Below are 9,987 nucleotides of genomic sequence, written 5' to 3' on the forward strand. Positions count from 1 at the left end.
CCATTTGGTTTTCCAAATTTTTTAGTGTTTCTGCTTGGTTTTGGATTAAGGCATCCTTTTTAGCCATGTATGCCTTTAACAAGTGTTCTAGACTAGTGGAAGATTCATTTTGTGGCTTTGGATTAAGGCATCATTTTTAGCCATGTATGGCTTTGGATTAAGGCTACACATAGTTGTGATTTGGTCCAGCTCCTTGGTTACTCCAAGAAAAGTTCGGATGGTTCCTCCATGAAAAGTGATAGAAGTTGGATGGTGGTCCTTGTCCACTTCTATCTCAATTTTGATTTCCCACATAATATACTAACTCGGGGTTTGATGGACGACTTTCAAATGAATGTCCATCCCCATAGTACACGCACGAAATATTTTCATACTTACTTGGTGGCTGGGTTGCAACATTACTGGGATCATTAGCAGTAATATTCTTTAACATTGAAAAGATAGAAGATACATGAGCGGCAAGTGAAGTGAGAGTATCGACTTCGTGTACTCCGGCTACATGTCTTCCTCTTGCTCTATTGGTCGGCCATTGGTAATTATTACTGGAAATCCTCTTGGTAATTTTGTAAGCCTCATTATAAGAAGTCAAAAGGACAACACCATTTACAGAAGTATCCACTACCATCCGTGTATGTGCGTTGAGTCCATTATAAAAAGTCTCAAGTTGAATACAATGTGGAATCCCATGGTGAGGGCATTTGTGTAACAGTTCTTTAAATCGCTCTCACACCTCATATAGGGATTCATCATCCATCTATTGGAAAATGGTAATCTCGTTCCTCAACTTAGCGTTCTTGCTAGGTGGGAAATACTTGATCAAAAATTGTTCTGCTCACTCTTGCCACGTAGAAATTGAACTAGGCAGCAATGAATTCAGGCAAGCTCTAGCTCTGTCATGTAATGAATCTGCAGTCACTCTGGTCGTTTTGAAATAGTCACCTCCATGAACAGTCAAAGGTGAAGGTGCAAATCTTTTATAGGCATACCAGTAAATTTGCTCACTTTCTGAAGCATTTGAAACATAACCTACATTAACTCAAACTACGGTGCCTCCATCTCAAGTCTTCTGATACCCAGATTAAGCTCATTAAATAGCAGAACTGCATACTATCAAATGGCTCGATCCCTGTCATCAGCAACAAGGATTGGATTACGAGCTTGATTAGCTCCATTTGCTTGATTGTCATTTGGATTTGGATGCACTTCTTCAGTACGTCTTTGGGTTTGTCTTTCTTGTTTTCTCTGTCTAAACGTCCTCTCGATCTCAAGGTCTACTGGGAGTAGATCAATTGTTTGGTGAATGATCATAAATCCTGAATCAAATGAATTTTATCAAATTGATGTAATCATTCTAGCTAACACTTAATTAATTCATGATTGTTAGTGAAAAAAATCAAAGCAATTTCCAAGAATGTTGAATAAAAAAGAAAAATAATAAAGATTAAAGACTTCTCGATGATTTTAGCGATTTCCGAAGCACCAGTCGTGGTGGCTTCCTCCAATCTTTGTGGTTTCCCTTTTGCCAGTTGCTCCTCAAAGTTTCTGGCCAAGAGAGGTTTTTCCTCACTTAAGAATTGCTTAAACTTTAAACTAAATAAAGAACAAAGGAAAACTAGAGAACTCAAGCTCTATGCGTGAAGAGAAAGAGAGAGTGAGAGAATATTGAGGTGTGAATGGATGATTTGAGAAGTGATAAGAGGGGGTTATTTATACTAGAGGAAGGCTTGAGAATTTGCTAAAAATGGCATATACCCCCTCTTTTTCTCTCTTCTATGGTCAGCCTTAAGAAGTGGAGATGGGTGGTTTTTTTGTTAAGCTATTTTTAGCTATACGCTTAAAAATGTAAAGAGTGAAAAGTGGAGGGGTGAGACTTAGATTAAAGAAAGTTGTTGGTTATTTTGTAAACAGAAAAAAATCAGATAATTTCAGTCGAGTTGGGCAGCTATAGGTGTGGTTTAGGCCTGCTGTAATTAGATTGCAAATTGGGCCTTCATGATGCACACTTCCGTCCCTTTCAGATAGAAATTTCTTCGTGCCCTTTTTAGCTTCAAGCATTCTACTTCTTGAGCAAAACTTTTTTCAATTAATTAGCTAAGAGTCCAAATAAATTTTTTTATATATTTATCCAATTTAATAAATAATGAATAAAATTCACAAATTTTGTTATCAATTACTTAGAAATTGTAAGAATTATGAGCTAAAAAGTGCTATAGATAACTATAATTTTATAGTTATCAACGAGCGATTAAAATGGAGGATTGTAGCAATGCCGAAAGTTTACAAAATTTCAAGATGAGCCAATGCAATGGAGGAATAATGTGTGAACAATACTTGTGCAAGCGAAGTCAAATAGAAGATCACACCTATAAAATTCTTACTTATAATTCATAAAAAAGTATATTATATTAGAAACTTACTAAGTTCAATTGAACTTACTTAGGCTTTTTTCTGTTTCCAGGTATAATGGTTTATATAATAAGCTAAAGAGGGATCAAGCCAGAACTTGTTCAAGCCCTGGGGAAACTGTGTTCTTAGCTAAAAAACGCATATAGTGGGGCAACCTAGAGATTGAGCCTCAGGGTCATAATTTTCTGTTTTGTTTCTAAATATAAATTGTAATATTATATTTACAACGAAGATAAATTTATTAAAAATATTAGAAATGTTATTGTTAATTGTATATAAGTTCGCTTGTTAAGACTTTTGATCTAGAGGTTGATAATTCTATGTTCGTTTAGTAATTCAACTAACTAAGTTAAGTGCGATTAATAAAAGCATAATTGGCGGTTTTAGTTACGTTAGTTTTCCAAGTTAGTTGAAATTTGTTCGAAGTTGGTTTCGAAGTTAATGTGACATCTTGTATTCAGACTCGTCAATAAGGTCAGGTATAGAGTGTTATAATTAGTGGTATCAGAGGTTCGATTTAGTCAATCCTTAAGAAGTAAGACTTTTAAATATAGCCCCTGTATGCATGTTACATTATTCTAGGTCAGTACCTCATTTGGTTAATAACCATAATAAGTTTTTTTATGTTGTATAATTTATTTATGTTGACTAACAAATTATGAGAAGTATAAGATGAAGGGAAGAACTCGTATGTTGATAATTTGAATGCATGACACTCAATAACCATAAGAGCAAAATAAATAAGTAAAGAGGATTAAATTATGAACAGCAAGAAAAGTTTCAATAAGTTTGGATTCAGCATTTATAAGCATGGCAAGTACAATAACAAGAAAAATTAATTCTTTCCCTAAGTTGGCGGAGCATCGATGGTAGAAATATCTGGGTCTTCATCTTCCTCTTGGCCAGTTTCTTCAATGGGAGCGGGGTTGGTCGCCTCAGGTTCACAGGGAAGGAAGAATTTGCCTAATTCTCTCTATTCCTTCTGGAACTCATTCCATTCCTCACTCGAGGGACAAAGAACATCAAAGTTAAGGTTAAAATTTGTGATTCTGGACATGCAATTGAAGTCTACCTAACTCACATCAAAAGGGCCTACAACAATTTGGGCTTGCAACATTAGATTTAACCTCAACTTTAACAGGTAGTTCTTCATATTAACCTTGATTTTTTCCTTAAAGTTCTCTAGGCCTCATTGCTTTCCCTTAAGAGCTACTCCAGATTAACGAAGCGTTACTCCTCTAAGGCCTTCTTCTCAGCCTCCAGTTAGCGGACCAGCTTCCCCATATCATTCTTTTTGGCTTTCCAGGATTTTCCTCCAGTCTCCTAGGTGGAGATAGATTTAGTGAGCTCCCTGTTTTGGCGGACATTGTCCTCATAAATTTGGCGGAGCTGGTAAGTGATCCCTTACACGAACCTATGGTCCTCTCGAACTTAACCTTCTTAGCGTTATCCTCGTTAAAAGCTTTAGTTAAGGCCCAACTAAGGAGTTTGCATTCCATTGCCACCGTCTGAAAAGAACCCACTAATTCTTCTAAAGAATGTTTTCAAGCACTAGTTGAGGAAGAAGAAGGATAAGCACACTCTCTCAACTCTTAGGGCAATTCTTTTTCCCATTGTTGTCTGACCTTACGTTCGAGTGGATCTTAGAATCAAGGTGTTCTTTCCACATGTGTCTCAACATGGATTGGTTCTCCATATATAATTCAATTGAAGGTGGAGTTGTGTGCATGAGGAATGGCTCATCCAGTAAAATCACTAGTGTTGATACTATTCAGATTAGGATGCACGACGGAACAATCAGGACACTGTTAGTTGCCAAGCATATGCCTAACTTAAAGAAAAAACTCATCTCCTTGGGAAATTTGGACTCGAGGGTTGTAAAATTAACATCGAGTTAAGTGACATTAAGGTATCCTGTAGGGCTCTCATTTTGATGAAAGGTAAAAAGATTGGCAGTCTTTATGTTCTAGGAGGATCAACGGTGACTAGTGAAATAGAACATCCCTCATCTGTTAAAGAGTCGAAGTCGAATCGTTTGAAGCGGAGACAACTTGGTAATAGAAGGGAAAAAGGTATAGCCATTTCGTATAAGAGAGCTTCTCTTTTGGGTGCAGGTTTTGAAAAGATAGGGCATTGTGTTCGTGAAAATCAGCCCTGAGTCAATTTTGATTTGACAGTACACAAGTCGAAGACTAGAAGTGTTCCATATTCTAAGCACAACTTTGAATCAGTTAATATCTTGCATAGTTTGAGATAAGTTCGTGGCGGGCTTTGGCAAAGAAGGCATTTTGGAAATACAAGTCAATGTGGAGATTTGTGGAGTTATGTCTCGTATTTTTTGGCTTTTCTTCTCCCAGTTATACTCTATTTTTTAGTTTCCCATTTAAACTCTGATTAGTGTAGGTTATTTTAATACTATTTGACCTACAAATTTAGCCTATAAATAGGCCCTTTTTCCACCCTAGAAAAATAAATCATTACACATTTAGGTATTAGTTTTTACAAGCTTCTAGAGAATTTTGTGTTTACGTTTTGATGGTTCTTATTTTGGGTTTTGGAGATTAGTTTTATCTCCATATTTTTACTTTTCATTTTTGCCGTTATATTGAAATTATCTTTGCCCATGCTTTTTCATCCTCATCAGAGGAGTTTTTTCACGTAAAATATTTGTGTTCGATCTTTTAAATTTCTTTCGTATTTTACTTGTTCATTGCTTAATCGTGTTTATGCCCAACATACTTAAATTTTAGTAATAAATATCAATAGTAATAAATTCTAACAACAAATTCCTCAATATGGATTATAGAAATCCAAAAACTGACATGCTAATATTTAAAATGATCACCATAATAAAGATAATGCCAATATCGCTTTATTGTTTAGATTTATTGCAATCATCAATCTGGTATGCCAAATTTGATTCAACATCATTCTTATTATTCATTTTCGCATTGTCTCATTTCTGTTTGATAGAAATTTGATAGAGTTCAACTAAATGTTTAGGTGTACGACAACCTTGTGTCAGGACCTACGAGCTAAGGGATAGTCTCAGGTAGACAGTTTCTATGGAGCGTAGGCCTCCTAAAAGGTAACAGAGGCATGCAAAGGTTTCTTCGGGCCAGACGAGGATTGGCCATCGAGTGAAAAGGCAGAAGGAAGCTTGGCTGCAAGACCCACCCGTTGAGTAGGGACGAAAGTCAACCTTAATTATCCAACGGTGCTGAGTGGAAGGGCCGTCGCTCAACAGATAAAAGTTGCTCTAAGGATAATAGGTTGATCTTCCCCAATAGCTCACATCAACAGGAAGGTTTGGCACCACGATGTCGGCTCTTCGCAACCTAGGGCTGTAGTATGTTCCAAGAGTTGGGCTGTTCGCCCATTAAAGCAATACATGAGCTAAGTTTAGAACGTCGTGAGATAGTTCAGTCCATATCCGGTATGGGCATTAGAGCATTGAGAGAACCTTTCCCTAGTATGAGAGGACCGGGAAGGACGTACCTCTGGTGTACCAATTATTGTGCCCACAGTAAACGTTGGGTAGCCAAGTGCGGAGCGGATAACTGTTGAAATTTGGCATACCTAAAACTGACATGCTATTATTTAAAATGATCACCATAATAAAGACAATGTCAGTATCCCTTTATTTTTTAGATTTGTTACAATCATCAATCTGGTATGCCAAATTTGATTCAACATCATTCTTATTATTCATTTTCGCATTGTCTCCTTTCTGTTTGATAGAAATTTGATAGAGTTCAACTAAATGTTTACGTGTACGAAATGTACTCAACTAATGACTTTCCATACCATATTGATAACAAAAGTTATCTCCACTCCTTAAAAAGTTCTTGGGAATTCTTGTTCTTTTCTTGCTTTCTTCACTTTTCCACTTCTGGTGATGAGAAAATTTATTACCACCATCCCTATGACTATTATTATAGTCCAACTTACTACATCTTCGTCCAAAATCATGTCTTTCAAATTTATTACATATTGTTACATTCTATTTAAAGAATGATTAGGTTTCGTGATTAAAAACTTTTTTCAATCATAAGTAAACATGATATTAATTCTAGAATTTTTTTTCACAATATTGCTATTGTAGGAGCACATTTGAAGCATGAAAAATTGAATAAGTTTTCTCTTTCAAGTTCTCATCAGTAATATTTTTTTTCATGTAATTTTAATTGAGAATTTATTCTGAATACTGTAGAGCTATACTCATATATTTAAAAACTTGTAACTTCATGTGCATTCAACCATAATGAACTTTAGATAAGAGATCTTTCAAGTGCATCCAATCATAAAACTATCATATTTTAATGACCATATCTTTCTTTATCTAACCATAACATATAATCAAATTACATAATTCATAATAATATCACAAATATATATAATTTCTCAGTGCTTCATCCACAAACACCTACTTTAAATCACAAACATATATTATTTCTTAATGCTTCATCGGCAAATACCTACTCGAAACTATTTCAATTGATTGAAATCTCTATAATTCAATAATTTCACAAAATTTGGCAAAAAGTAGAAAACCAATTTAAAGACAAAATATTGTCTCATATGACATATATATATATAATATCAAGATAATATATATTTTAAAAATAAAAAAATAAACCAATAAATCAAAGAGAACCATTATTGTTTTATTCATTAATGGAGCACATGAAAAATAACTTAATAATTTTAATATTTAATCATAATTCAACTATGAAAGAAATTAAATAACTCATGAGAAAACATTGAATCTAATCAAAGAGGATTCATCTTAAAAAAGTAAGTTATAAGTAATATATACCATATTAATAGCAAACATATCTAATCAACAATTATGTATTTACATAAAAAAAAGTTAACCTAGAGAGACAAAAATGAAATATCATCATAATATAAAATTTATGTCAAATAAAATTAATAGTAATCATATCTTAATTTAAAAAGAAAATATGGTCAAAATATAAAAGTTTCTTACCAAATCTATACTTTACTAATGCTTGTACAACGATAAATCAAAGATCGGGTATAAGAACTATGATCCGTTCTGAAATTGAATCTTTCAACATCCTGGAGATGAAGTTGTAAGGGTGAAAGATAAGGTGAAAGAGGAATTGGATTTGTGGGATGACTTCGTGTTGATAATGTGTAATAAAATAAAAGATAGAGAGTAAAGAACAAAGAGAATAAAAGAGCAAAAGAGAGCATATTTTATTGATAAATCCTCTGCAATGCTTCTCCAAAGTCTATATTTATAGACATAAGAAATATAACTCTACTTCTAATGACTATTAAAATTTAAAGTAAATCAAAACTTATCTTGATCTTGATAGACATCCACTTAATAATAAAATATTCATAATATCAACATCTATTCTCTATATAAATTTTATTTTAGTAAATATAATAACATGAGGTGTTTTAAAATTTTAATTTATTTGATAAGTGAGAAAATTACACTAGCCTTGATTTTAGTTAAAAAAATTATCAGTTGATGCTTGTAACATTATTATTTTTCCATTATGATTATAATTATAAACAACACATATCCGAATGAATATACCTACAAACAAACATAAAAAAACATAATTAAAATGATAATCAAATTATATTTAGAATTAAACTAAAATAACTCTAAAAAAGACCCCAAAAAAATTAATCATTGCACATATAATTTTACATGGGATGAATAAAATTTAAAACTTTAAAATCTTAGAATTAAGTAAAATTATTATAAAAGTTGATGTGTTTGGAGTTGGATTGCATTTTATCTTTTATATTTAAAAAATGAATAAATCAGTCCCTGTATATTATATTAAAGAGCAATTTGATTATTTTTGTTAGATGTTTCATCCATTCGTATTGTTAAAAATTAACGTGGGTGGGAGAATAATCAAATAATTACACGTGATATGCAATGTTTATCTTATATTAATAAACATTAATCAATTTTAAATAATAAAAATAAATAAATAATAAAATGATTTATTTAATTTTAGATCTAACAACTGATTTATTTAAATTTGAGCAAAATGGATAAAATTTAACTTAACTATTACTTTAGAGAATTCCATAGTACTTTTAACTTGACCAACAGTATAAAAACCGGCTACAAATTTTAAACTTTGAATTATCTAAGAGGACAAAACGACGGTGCATCGAATAGTTCCGAACACTTGGAACGAAAACAAAATAATAATAATTACGAACACGTGTGACACATCTCAGTGCTCTTCAGTGGACAGTGGCACATAATGCTAGACAAAGATATTTTTTTTCATCTTAACGGTACAAATTTAAACCAACACGTTTTCCTATTTTTTTAAATAAAAATTTTATAATTTATTAAAAACAATTTTTACACAATAAAAAACAATTAGGCGATCTGTTTGTTCTTAATTTCTTATCTGGTACAATTAATTTAAGTGTGAACCAATCAAAAAGATTAAGACTCAAACTAAATCAATTTTAAGTAATTAAAATTAAATTAATTCTATTATTATTTATATTTAAAATTAGTTATAAATTTATTTTAATGAATTCAATCGATGTCGTTTAAATTTTTTTTTTACAATTTACCAATTCGTTATTATTATGCTAAACGGCATTTGTTGCAAAATCAGGGGTGGATTGGTAATTTAAGATGGTGAAATTTGGACATGTTTTAGACAATTGCGGGACCCAACGGGATGCCACTTATTCATTAAGGCGACCAAACAAGATAATTAGTGGGACCCACTCATCTCGAGGTTCGAAAATGCTTGAATTACTAAATAACTCATAATTTCTTAATTTATTACATTCAAATATTTGGAAAAGTTTCATTGTAGGTAAAAAGAAAAATATTTTTTTATTAAGAAAATGAAAAAAATCATGACAAAAAAAATCGAAATTATAATATCTCATACATGAGAAGGGTTTTATATTTGTATGAGATATTATAACCATAATTTTAATTAAAATTCAAATATTTGTTTTATATTTTTCTAATCTATTGTATAATCATTTTAAGATATTATATATTTACTTATGATATTTTAATTTTGAGAATTATATATATACATGCACAATACTTTTTAATGTTACGTGCATTGTAGGTGATTTTTTATATTTAATTTGTAATCAATTTTTTAAATTATTGTATTTTTAATTGTAATAATCATCGTAAAATAGTATTTCTGATTTTAATTATAGAATATAATTTCTATAATTAAAATATATTAACTTATCGATTCAAATATTATAATAGAATTTTCCAAATTATAATTAGAACATTTTTTAACATATTCAATATACGTTATGGTTTTACTTTATATAATTAATGTAAAGTAACATTATTCAAAATAAGAACTAATTAATAAAATTAACTCTAATATTAATTAATCGATAACTACCATTTTTGACATAGTTAAACTTTTACAAACATGTCTGAAACCACATATTGACAAACATATAAGTATCATCATTCAATTTTATACTCAATATAATATCAATAAAGCCATTAAAACACAAGATAAGTATTTTTATGAGAAATCCTTAAAATCTTAGCACACAAAATACTCAAAA

At 31.4% G+C, this 9,987-nt stretch overlaps 1 non-coding gene across 1 annotated transcript; it reads left to right on the forward strand.

Moving 5' to 3' along the window:
* Positions 1–680: 680 nt before the first annotated feature.
* On the forward strand, positions 681–787 carry LOC121221420 (small nucleolar RNA R71). The gene has a single exon (XR_005918811.1). It is a non-coding gene; the product is annotated as a small nucleolar RNA R71 (small nucleolar RNA).
* The last annotated feature ends 9,200 nt before the right edge of the window (positions 788–9,987 follow it).

Source organism: Gossypium hirsutum, chromosome D09 (genome assembly GCF_007990345.1).
Source record: "Gossypium hirsutum isolate 1008001.06 chromosome D09, Gossypium_hirsutum_v2.1, whole genome shotgun sequence".
Classification (NCBI taxonomy): domain Eukaryota; kingdom Viridiplantae; phylum Streptophyta; class Magnoliopsida; order Malvales; family Malvaceae; genus Gossypium; species Gossypium hirsutum.